The following is a 12,795-nucleotide window of genomic DNA, read 5'->3' as shown; positions in this document are numbered from 1 at the left end:
AACTACCTCACTCCTCGTCTTGCCTAGTACGCCTCATTTTAGTACTGCCATTGGTTTTTGCGGTTTCCTTATAACCACATAACCTTTGGTGGTGCTATTTGAGGATCCAACCAGCCTCTGGGCTGATGACCTAACAATAAATAACAGATCATTTTACAACGTTTCCTAATACTGTCAGTCTTGATGAAAGAATCTGTTAATGATGTCATTATTTGTGAGTTCTACGAAAGTTTCTGAGGACGTCTCCAGGTACCGCAGACAACGCTAAAGGAGAGAGTGGCATGTGCAGAAGGCGTAATACAGTCTACTGTACTTGTCCGGCAAGGAACACGTGGAAAAAAGTGTTCCTATCGAAGAATCAAGTCCAGTGACCTGAGAACAAAGGCATTTAACATGCGAAGGAGCAGGCTTAAGTTCTTCTCAGAAGCGCTCGTGATCAAGTGCAAAGAGACCTCCTTCCTTGAAACAGTGATAGCACTCAAAGTACCGTGTCTTCAGTCAGTGTAATTTATACATAGAGATACTAAGTGGGATATTATGTACTTATCGAAATGGATTTACTGTTTCAAGAAGTAGAGCTTAATGTGAGCGATGATAGCGATGATGAAGCGCTATTTGTGAAGGAATGAGACAGGTTACCGTACCTAAAATGGTTTAGAAATTTACGATCTTCACTATACCTCGCATGGCACATACGATGACAAGGAAGAATAGAGCCCATTGCTCTATTGGAAATGAGTGTCGCACCCAGGAACCTGTACGTAGAACATTCTTTCTTTCTTTCTTTCTTTCTTTCTTTCTTAATCCGTTTACCCTCCAGGGTTGGTTTTTCCCTCGAACTCAGCGAGGGATCCCGTCTATATTGCCTCAGGGGCAGTGTCCTGGAGCATGTGACTTTGGGTCGGGGAGATACAACTGGGAAGGAGGACCAGTACCTCTGTCAGGAGGCTTCACCTGCTATGCTGAACAGGGGCCTTGTAGGGGGGATGGGAAGATTGGAAGGTGGTGATGGTGATTATTGTTTTAAGAGGAAGTACAGCTAGGCAGCCATCCTCTATATAATTAATCAGAGAGGAAAAAGTTGGAGGGATCCGACACTTCGAAGAATGAAGGTATCGACCAAAGAAAGGTAAGGTCTACGAAGTGCGTGATAATGAAATATTCCCTAGCCCTCGAGTGCTCTAATACCATCGGGGTCGGAGAAGAACAAGAGTCGGGGGTCGGATAAGGTAGATGGAAGTGAGGAGCCAGCAGAAGTAAGTAGAAGCAATGCCAGAGCTCAGCTAAGGGCCCGTGGTCGCCAACCCACGTTCCCAACTTGAGAGCCCATGGGGCCCCTTTTAATTGCCTGGATAGACAAGAAAGTGGAAAGGAAACGGCGGTGGCCTTAAGTTAGGTCCCATCCCGGCATTTTTCTGGAGGTGAAATGGGAAACCACGGAAAACCACTTATAGGGTGGCTGAGGTGGGAATCGAACCCACCTCTACTCAGTTGACCTCCCGAGGCTGAGTGGACCCAGTTTCAGCTCTTGTACCACTTTTCAAATTTCGTGGCAGAGCGGGGAATCGAACCCAGGCCTCCGGAGGTGGCAGCTAATCACGCTAACCACTACACCACAGAGGGGGACTATTTACATTGCTACCGGAAAAATTTAAGAGAATGAGTGGATTTCGAAACCAAAAATATAAAAAAGAGCACTGTAACATAAGTAAGCTATTTTACATACCTAGTGAATGGGAGGAACAAAGGGACATGTATTTTAGAATGAATAGTTCGGAAAGAGGACTCTGTGCAGTGGAATACAAAAACACTAAATCAAAATAAGATTTTTATTGAAAATGAGCAGGCTGAACTCTTTTCTGAAATTCTCACTGAAAACAGAAACTACGATAAATTTGCGTAGGCTACCTCTTAGACCAGGGGTTTCCAAATGGCGGCCCGCGGGCCACATGCGGCCCTCGAGTCATATTTTGCGGCCCGTGAGGTCTTTCTAAAAAGAAATATTTTAAGAAATGTGAAGAAAATTTACAAAAAATATGTCATAGTTCGTTCAAATGTATTAATTTTTATACTCTTTATAGACGCAAATCAGAATTAATTAATTATTTAATATTGCTTCCTGTTTTTAAGTATTCACTTTGTTTGAATAGATTATTTTTTTGAATTGAAAACATTTGGTTTAAATAATTGAAATCCAAACTTAGGTGGAAAATGAGACTCAACAAATGTCATTGCTTGGTCTTAAGCATTATAAAAATGGCTATGGGATCCATACCAGATCTTGAACCCAATACCAACCTCACAGTGGTGATTTTATACAACGTAGCATGCAATGAATACCAAGAAATACTTAAATTGCAATTGGTGTAAGGAGCGGTTTGAATTTTTCGTTCATCTCTCATTGGTAGTGCTGGCTGGTACACAGCGCTGCACACTCAAATAATTTTCAGGGATATACTCCTGGAAGGACATTGTTCACTTCACACTACTCCCACTAAATTCTCCTTCTTTTTGTTTCGTCTGCATTATTAATTTCAGTTTTTCTTTAGGTACCTTGTTTCCTTTTCTTGTCATTTGTCGAATATTAATTCAAATGAACTGACATTGTTGGGTGCTCTTCGTTCAAATTAACTTGTCCTGGATATAATATTTATTTTTAATTTCACTCCTTTATGCAATTATTGTAAAATAGTATTTTAAGCAATTAAAATTATTAAACATACATTTCAATTGAACTATGCATATTATTTCATACCGGTCCCTCTGTTTTACCATTTGCAGAATTTTACTCAAATTGGCCTGTTATTAAAGAGCGGTGCGCGATCATGCCTAAGGTTTCCAATGTGGCCCTTGAGCCCTTACAAATTGGAAACCCCTGTCTTAGACGACCCCGCGTACCACTGCTATAGCCCAGTCTCGGCCATTGCAATGAAAAGTCACGTCCCCGTGGTTCACATTCCACACAGAACTGGAATTACCCTATTACGTTATAGTCCTGACGGGCCTTGGCCTACCAAGCGACCGCTGTTCAACTCAAAGGCCTGCATGATGCGTTGTCAGAATGACGAAACCTCTCGGCCATTATTCAAGACTTTCTAGACCAGGGCCCTTATCTCGCTATCAGATCGTCGGGTATAGTGCGCATTGGTATCACCCAAATATCACTATAAAATTTGTCACAAATGGAACATAATAATTGCTTTTACACATATCAAGTGAAAAATCTGCGGCAAATTAAGAAATATTTGATTTTTGGATAATATTAGGCTATGTATACGTACTTTACCACCTTACAAGTACTTTTGGTGTTGCGCTCACAGTGACACACGTATGTCTTTTGTCTTACACTTTCAACAATTTCGTGTGTGATATCTGTGTTCACTGAAGGTCTTTGCTTTCGTTTCATGCTTCACTTGTCAATGACATCATTTCATGAATCGTATCGCGATATACAATATTTAATAGGCGACAAAATGATATGGCCAATGTACATAAGAAAAATTCAGTGAACTAGTGATTTGTTGGTACAGGGATCGAGCTACTTTCGTTCGAACAGAAATAAAAATATTTATTGGTCCAGGGATCATGCTATTTTTCTGTTGACCTCCATTTTGCTGTTTGAACTGGCCGCTCTAGTCATATGGACAAAGATAATGAGAGTCTACAGACATAGCACTCCCATTCCACGGTGCTAGCCCTGGACCTGAAGAAAGTAACAAAAGACGGCACCAGCAGCGAATGGACAAAGATAATGAGAATCTACAGACATACCACTCCCATTCCACGGTGCTAGCCCTGGACCTGAAGTAAGTAACAAAAGACGGCACCAACAGCGGAGTACGACATAAACCAGTCCTGTCTACAAGCCTTAAGTATGTTTTCATATTTCTCAAATAACAACGGTATTTCTTAATTTGCCGCAGATTTTTCACTTGATATGTGTAAAAGCAATTATTATGTTCCATTTGTGACAAATTTTATAGTGATATTTGGGTGATGCCAATGCGCATCGTACCCCAGATCGTCCCCCTTTTAACGTTCAAAACATTTCTTAGCAGGCAAAGTTGGGGCTACATAATACGGTAAAGTAAGGGTGTATTCTGCCCGAAGGCAGGTCCGAACCTCCGCAGAGGTGTGCCTGAGCCGGAGTTTACTTGCAGTAGGGTGGCCAGTTCCTTTCCGCTCCTCAATTCCCTTACCGCCCCCCCCCCCCAACCAACAGCGCGTGGGCAACCCATCCACTTCTTGACCACGCCCAATGTTGCTTAACTTCGGAGATATCACGAGATCCGGTGTGTCAACACGGCTACGGCCGTTGGCTCCATAATAAGAAAAACGTAAAATTAATAAGCAATTTCTTCAATTGTGCGAAACGTTGACGTGATAAATGGCCCGGAAAAGTTGAAAATTGTGAGTCTTGGACAGCTCTATCAAACAAAAAGAACAAATTTCGAAAATCACTTCCGGCCTAAGTGCAGTTCCGGAAAAACAGCCTAAAATCGCTTCTTTCCTTATTCGTTTTCTTTTTGATTAAAAACCTAGCCAAATTAACTTATTCACATAATTCTCCCTGTAATGTATTCCTTCGTTCAATACCCTCAAGTAGATTTTGATTTTTTTTCGAATGTCCACACCCATTGCAGTTATATGCGCTTAAGTGAAACTCTACCGAGCTCGATAGCTGCAGTCGCTTAAGTGCGGCCAATATCCAGTATTCGGGAGATAGTGGGTTCGAACACCACTGTCGGCAGCCCTGAAGATGGTTTACCGTGGTTACCCATTTTCACACCAGGCAAATGCTGGAGCTGTACCTTAATTAAGGCCACGGCCGCTTCCTTCCCACTCCTAGCCCCTTCCTGCCTCATCGTCGCCATAAGACCTACCTGTGTCGGTGCGACGTAAAACAACTTGTTAAAAAAAGTGAAGCTCTGCATTCAAGGTCTGTCTAGGGAGGTCTGGTCACGCTACCACAATCCTTTGCGGTGGCGGCCATATTGGGTCTCAAATATCGTTGTTACGTTGGCGCGCCCGATGTAATGATGTGAGTTATTACTTGTATTTTGAAGGAAAACGGGATACTACGCCGCACCAAATTGTCAAAATAAGATAACTGACGGAATTAGAGTGTTTCGCTTCCCGAGAGATAAGCAAAAGAGAGCTCAGTGGGTACAAAACTGTAGGCGTGAAAAAATGGCAACCTACAGATAATTGCTTCTTGTGCGAGGTTAGTGAAATACATTCGTATTATTCCTGAATAACAGTATGTTTATATGAAGATGTTTTATATTTATAGGTCTTATTATGTTTTTGTTTTTTTGCTAGTGGCTTTACGTCGCACCGACACAGATAGGTCTTATGGCGACGATGGGAGAGGAAAGGCCTAGGAGTTGGAAGGAAGCGGCCGTGGCCTTAATTAAAGTACAGCCCCAGCATTTGCCTGGTGTGAAAATGGGAAACCACGGAAAACCATCTTCAGGGCTGCCGACAGTGGGGTTCGAACCCACTATCTCCCGGATGCAAGCTCACAGCCGCGCACCTCTAACCGCACGGCCAACTCGTCCGGTGTATTTTCTTCTAGCATCATTTTGAAGAATCGCAATTTGAATTAAAGAGGGCAGATGGACGGAAACTACTCGAGTGGAATTCCATCCCAACAATTTTCAAAGACCCTAATCCACCTAAGTCTTTGACAAATAATAGGAAACCTCCCAAAGAAAGAGAATTGTCTTTCAAAACAAGCAAGACAAGTAACAGGAAATGTGTAATACTAGTATTGATGTTTATGAAAATTTCCTTTTCATGTGTCCGGCTTCATGGCTAAATGGTTAGTGTGCTGGCCTTTGGTCACAGGGGTCCCAGGTTCGATTCTCGGCAGGTTCAGGAATTTTAACCATAATTGGTCAATTTCGCTGGCACGGGAGCTGGGTGTATTTGTCGTCTTCATCCTCATTTCATCCTCATCACGACGCGCAGGTCGCCTACGGATGTCAGATCAAAAGACCTGCACCTGGCGAGCCGAACTTGTCCTCAGACGCTCCTGGCACTAAAAGCCAAACGCCATTTCATTCCATTCCTTTTCATGTAAACTACAGACTATCATTCTAACCCTACATGCAACGTAGAAATGTTTCACGGATATTTGAAATGCTTGTCCCTGTTCAGTTACCAATTATAATTACAACAAACAATAGGCCTATCACTTCAAATCAACAATTTATGTCCAGCCTGCGATCATTACCACAATTGTATTGATAACAGCAGTGTTATACTGTAGTGTAGTTATTATTTACAGCTAAATTTCATTCATCTTAAATGCTCTATAGAGTACATTATATGGCTCGACAAATACTTAAAGATCACAACACTCGCTTCACTCGCACTAAGCAACTAATGTAATTTAATGTACCGTAGCCTAACATAATATCCTAATGTAATCCTTAAAATAGTCTAACCTAGGTTAACTCAACTTAATAGTGACTGAATTTCTATTTCTTATGAAATCGTGTCTACCAATGGCTTTAATTTTCTTAACCATTATTATTATTATTATTATTATTATTATTATTATTATTATTATTATTATTATTATTATATGGTCGCCAACTCACGCTCACTGGTTAGGAGAGCCTGACGCCCCTTTCAGTCGCCTCTTATGACAGGCAGGGGATACCGTGGTTGTTGTTCTATTGCCCCACCCACGGGGGAAATCTATTTTGGGTTGTGACTACGAGGCCCTTAGCTGAGTCTTGACATTGCTTTCACTATTCTAGCTTATCCGACCTCCCCTGGTCAACAGTTGTTCTTTTCCGACCTCGACGGCATTAGCGCATTCGAGGCCTAGGAAGTTTTTCATTTCCACGCACTTCGTGACCTTCATCTTTCCTTTGCCGATACCTTCATTTTTCGAAGTTGTGGTCCCCTTCCAGTTGTTTTCTTCTGATTAGTGTTTATAGAGGATGGTTGTCCAGTTGTACTTCCTCTTAAAACAATAATCACCACCACCATTTTGTACTATATAGCTGCATGGGTTATCAATAAACTAGTTAAGAGTAGCTAAGAACATCACTCTTGCTGTTTACGTGCAGAATATTTTTGCCTTAGAACCGACAGAAATACCACACGAATGGATAACAACAGTTACCATACATAATTTAATGCACTCAACTCAAGAGGCATTCATAGTTTGTCAACATACTGGGGTAACCTTTTAGAAACGCAGTATCGGAAATTACTCTCTTAATAAAGAAAACGCTGAAGGTAATTTATTACAACCGTCGTTTAGTACTTTAAATACAGTACTTCAAGTTCAGTATTTCATGTACCGGTAATCATAATATGACACAGTTGCTGCACAGATTTCTATGTTTCTGTCAATAAGATTACGTATTTGACAGATCATATTAATAAGAAACACAGTAAGACCAAGTTGTAAGGAAATAAAAGAGAAGAACATGAGTTTTTCTGTTGATTCTTGTTTCTCATAAAAGAAAAAAAAAATAGAATTTCAGGCTCTGTTAATTATCTTCCTATTCAAACAGCTGTGAACGTATTCGTATCATTTAAGTGTTATACAATTATATATACATGGCCAGGAGATGCCCAATTAAATTCTTTATCAAAATGGGTTGGTATTTTGTTTTTATTTCAATGTACGGTACCGAAATCCTCTAAATTCGAATACATTGGCCTTTGGATACGCTCGCTTAAAGACCCAATATGGCGGCTCCATAAGTAGCATTCGTGACTTGACCTCCCTAGACAGACCTTGCTGCATTGACTCACATTAGCGCTCGTAGTGGTGCTTGAGTGAAACAATGCAGTGACTCACATTAGCGCTCCTAGTGGTAGAAAAAGGCAAACAGCTAATCTAATCTCAACGATGATTAAAAGGATTGCAATTGTTAGGAATAAATCAAGAATATATTCTCATACTTTATTGAAAATGAAAACCTACAGCCTGTTTTCCAGTCTTTGACCGGTACAATGGGGTACAATGGGGTCGCCACTTCCAAGGTGATTATTAATGACTGATAAATGCTATGAAATGATATGGACCGGGCGAGTTGGCCGTGCGCGTAGAGGCGTGCGGCTGTGAGCTTGCATCCGGGAGATAGTAGGTTCGAATCCCACTATCGGCAGCCCTGAAGATGGTTTTCCGTGGTTTCCCATTTTCACACCAGGCAAATGCTGGGGCTGTACCTTAATTAAGGCCACGGCCGCTTCCTTCCAAGTACTAGGCCTTTCCCATCCCATCGTCGCCATAAGACCTATCTGTGTCGGTGCGACGTAAAGCCCCTAGCAAAAAAAAAAAAAAAAAGAAATGATATGGAGAGTGTTGCTGGAATGAAAGATGACAGGGAAAACCGGAGAACCCGGAGAAAAACATGTCCCGCCTCCGCTTTGTCCAGCACAAATCTCACGTGGAGTGACCGGGATCTGAACCACGGTATCCAGCGGTGAGCGGCCGACGTGCTGCCGTCTGAGCCACGGAGGCTCTTCTCATAATTTATTATATTTTATTAATCTAAAATTCGTAGCTCATATCCCTAGGATATGTTCAACACTGAGTTGCTTGCCTGAAGGGCTACTCTGGACTTTGTTCTCACCTAGCTGAGTAGACCCCGAAGCAACCCTCAGGTCCAACTAAAACCTGCTGACTAAAGTGCGGCCAGTATCCAGTATTCGGGAGATAGTAGGTTCGAATCCCACTGTCAGCAGCCCTGAAAATGGTTTTCCGTGGTTTCCCACTTTCACACCAGGCAAATGCTGGGGCTGTACCTTAATTAAGGCCACGGCCGCTTCCTTCCCACTCCTAGCCCTTTCCTGTCCCATCGTCGCCGTAAGACCCATCTGTGTCGATGCGACGTAAAACAACTAGCAAAAAAAAAAAACTGCTGATCTGGCCGGGAATCGAAACCGGGGCCGTGACGTAAGAGACAGGCCCGTGGGGCCGCAATCCAGCGGCTATAATAATAACACTGACATTCACGTAAAACTGTGAGCTCAAACTTGCTTGAGTACAGACCACTTGGAACTATGACGTAAAGAAAGGCAAGCAGTTACTATGGCAACTGCTGGGAAGGCCCGTATTCAAATTCATGTTGAGATTTTCCAGTAAAAGACGTTGTGTTTTGTGTCCTGGTAGACTGAATTCCCTTGGCCCAGTCTAGTCGGGGAGGTCATGATGAAGACGCCACGTGAAGGCTTGGTATTTTTAAAATCGGCCCGACCTGTCGCACTACATGACGTCAGCACGGCGGCGGCCGGAACCACCGCAGACTAGGGCTCTCTAAAGACTAGGTATGCTCGCCCGCCATTATGGTTCATTCCTGCACTACGTTGGTAGGGCAGTAGACCGCCCCAGCCTTACATATCCCTCTTTTTTTTACTGTTCTCAACGCTAGAAAATAATGCTAAACTAACATACTGAAAAATTACTCATTCTCAGTATTACTCAAACGATTACTCAACATAAATATTAAGTTAGTATATTTCGTATATTATTGTGTAAGTTTTACTCGAGACGGTGATTGTAAATGCAAGGTCGTTGATAATTAGCCTTTTAATAAACAAACAAAATAAGCATGTACTCACACTGGAGAAATAATAGAACAAATAGCTTACTAATAAATCGTTTAAAAAAATTATATTATTGATAAGTAGATAGGTTGTTCGTAAGCTATGCGCCGCGCTACCGTCTTATGAAATAAGGGACACCATGGTATTGATATAGGCTACTGTCATTCTTAAATCGTGAAATTTGACGAGGTAATTGGTCAGTGTCGAAGATATATAAATTGTGATAGAAGATTTTGATACAACCTGATCTCAGTCGGTATTTCATACTTGCGTGAAATTGATTCAGCGCTATATTCAATGTTGTCTAAATAATAAGAAAAATATTCTTCGAACAAATATAACATTGAAATGTGATGTACGAAGATGAACACATCCAAGTAACTGGGATTCTGTAAGTTTTTCTTCTAAAATTTAGCCCCTTTTCTTCTTTACCAGTATTTAAAAAAACATTCTATGTGCAAAATAATTTCTGGTCAGTGTTTCTTTTTACAAATTGCTTTACGTCGCACCGTCACAGATAGGTCTTATGGAGACGATGGGTCAGGAAAGGGCTAGGAGTGGGAAGGAAGCAGCCGTGGCCTTAATTAAGGTACAGCCCCAGCATTTGCCTGGTGTGAAAATGGGAAACCACGGAAAACCATATTCAGGGATGCCGACAGTGGGGTTCGAACTCACTATCTCCCGAATACCGGATACTGGCCACACTTAAGCGACTGCAGCTATCGAGCTCGGTTTTGGTGAGTGACATGATATGATATGATGCTTTATTATTTTTCTCTAGATCTACAGTAACAAATACCCATTTTATCCGTTAAAGAATGCTATAAATCCCATCAGCTTATGCAGTTGTAATGAACAGAGGATTTTAGTTTGTTCAACCGAACATTCAAAACAAATGTTATGTTATTATAAATTACATTCGGAAAGAAAATAGGAATAGAGTACTCCTATAGCTGAATCTTCTCTCCCAACCTTAAGTATTGCACTGATAATCAATTACCAGTGACTTGTAAGGGGAGTGACCCACGAGCTGTGGGGAATATTGAAATATTTTGACTTTGGCAAAGTTACAGAACTTTTTTTTTATTTTTTTATTTTTTTACAGAGATTCCTCTGCTTTGAGGAGAAGTAGTATGATTTCTCAGCACTACTCACCTTATTAAACTTCAAAGGGTTGCAACATTGGTTAACTTGCTCAGGCAGCACATTTACAAAAATTATTATATTTAAGTAATATTTTACAAACTTACTGTATCCTGTTATTACAGTATTTCTTCTTCTCCTTTATCTGTTTAACCTCCGGGGTCGGTTTTCTCTCGGACTCAGCGAGGGATCCCACCTCTACCACCTGAAGGGCAGTGTCCTGGAGCTTCATACTCTGGGTAGGTAGATATAACTGGGGATAATGACCAGTACCTCGCCCAGGTGGCCTCACCTGCTATGCTGAACAGGGGCCTTGTGGAGGATGGACAAATTGGAAGGGATAGACAAGGAAAAGGGAAGGATGCGGCCCTGGCCTTAAGTTAGGTACCATCCCGGCATTTGCCTGGAGGAGAAGTGGGAAACCACGGAAAATCATTTCCAGGATGGCTGAGGTGAGAATCGAACCCACCTCTACTCAGTTGACCTCCCGAGGCTGAGTGGACCCATTCCAGCCCTCGTACCACTTTTCAAATTTCGTGGCAGAGCCGGGAATCGAACCCGGGCCTCCAAGGTAGGCAGCTAATCACACTAACCACTACACAACAGAGGCGGCCTATTTCAGTATTTACAAAACAATAACATTCCATTCCTTGCTTACATTTTTCTCTTCTTTTCGGAAACAGTTCCATACATTTTACCTCGTTTCCGTACTTTTTTTTAAAGTCCACAACATATAGGATCGAATTTTGAAGAAGTGTTTAAACATTTTTTTTCTTTTATATTACAGCATGTTGGAGAACATGTACTGGTACATTCATCTTTCAAAATTTTCTCCGTTACAAGATTTGCATCATTTACAATTTCATAACTTCACAATTTGGTTTCTTTAGACCACCCCAATTAAAAAAAAAAAGATACGAATGTTTCAGAGCTTGAGTCAGAAATATCATAGGTTAAAACCTGTCTGCATACAGGCTTACCACAGATCTTGGTTTACAAAAATGCACTTGTACCACCAACGTTAAACAAATTATTTCTGTCATATGAAGTTAGTTTTGACAAATATTGTAACTGAGGTGTTTGGATGTTGAACTCCTGTTGCCGGACTTTCGGGGGCAGAACTGAATATTGAATGATCAACGTGACTGAATTAAGGGGTGTAGTAGTGTCAGGTGGTGGTGGTGATTATTGTTTTAAGAGGAAGTACAACTAGGCAACCATCCTCTATATAACACTAATCATAGAGAGAAAATGGAAAGGGTCCGACACTTCGAAAAATGAAGATATCGGCCAAAGGAAGACAAGGGCAACGAAGGGCGTGAAAATGAATGATTCCCTAACCCTCGCAAACCTAATAGCGTCGGGGTCGGAAAAGAACAAGAGTTGACCAAGGGAGATCGAATAGGATAGATGAAAGTGAGGAGCCTGGCACAAGTAAGTGGAAGCAATACCAGGACTCAGCTAAGGGCCCCGTGGTCGCCAACCCACGCTCCAAAGTTCAGAGCCCCTGGGGCTGTAGCAGTGTCAGTGGGAGCTGGATGCAAGTTTAAGTCAGCAGTTGAAGTAGAAGGTGTAGCAGAGGCAGTGGAGGCATAATGCAGATCAGAAGGGAATCTAAACAACCTGTATCCCGCAATAGAGATAATACAACAATTAGGTGCAGAACAACCCACCATTATGTAATAAACATCCACACAAATATAGCACTATTCTGTCCCTGCACGCTGTGATTAAAGCAATACATTCAATGTGACGAAGCGAGCGCTCGTAGGAGAAACTAGAGTTTAATCACATGGCCCATCGCGCTTGTATGAACCAAAATGGCGGCTAAGCATACCCGTCTTATAGAGCCTTACCGCAGACAGTGACGTGAGCAGAGCGGGAGATCGACAAGCGAAACACCCCAATCAACTGCAGTGGCTCTCTTATCCTTGGACACCACAATTTCCTTAGTACTCAGAACTCCTGGTTCATATCCCAGCAGGTGGCAAATGGGAGTTTCTTCCCAATTATAATAGGGCTAGATGTCCACCCTAGAAAATGGTATGGGTCGCTTCTTATCGACTTTTCTCT

Source organism: Anabrus simplex, chromosome 4 (genome assembly GCF_040414725.1).
Source record: "Anabrus simplex isolate iqAnaSimp1 chromosome 4, ASM4041472v1, whole genome shotgun sequence".
In the NCBI taxonomy this organism is placed as follows: domain Eukaryota; kingdom Metazoa; phylum Arthropoda; class Insecta; order Orthoptera; family Tettigoniidae; genus Anabrus; species Anabrus simplex.
Note: the sequence above shows the minus strand (reverse complement) of the source record.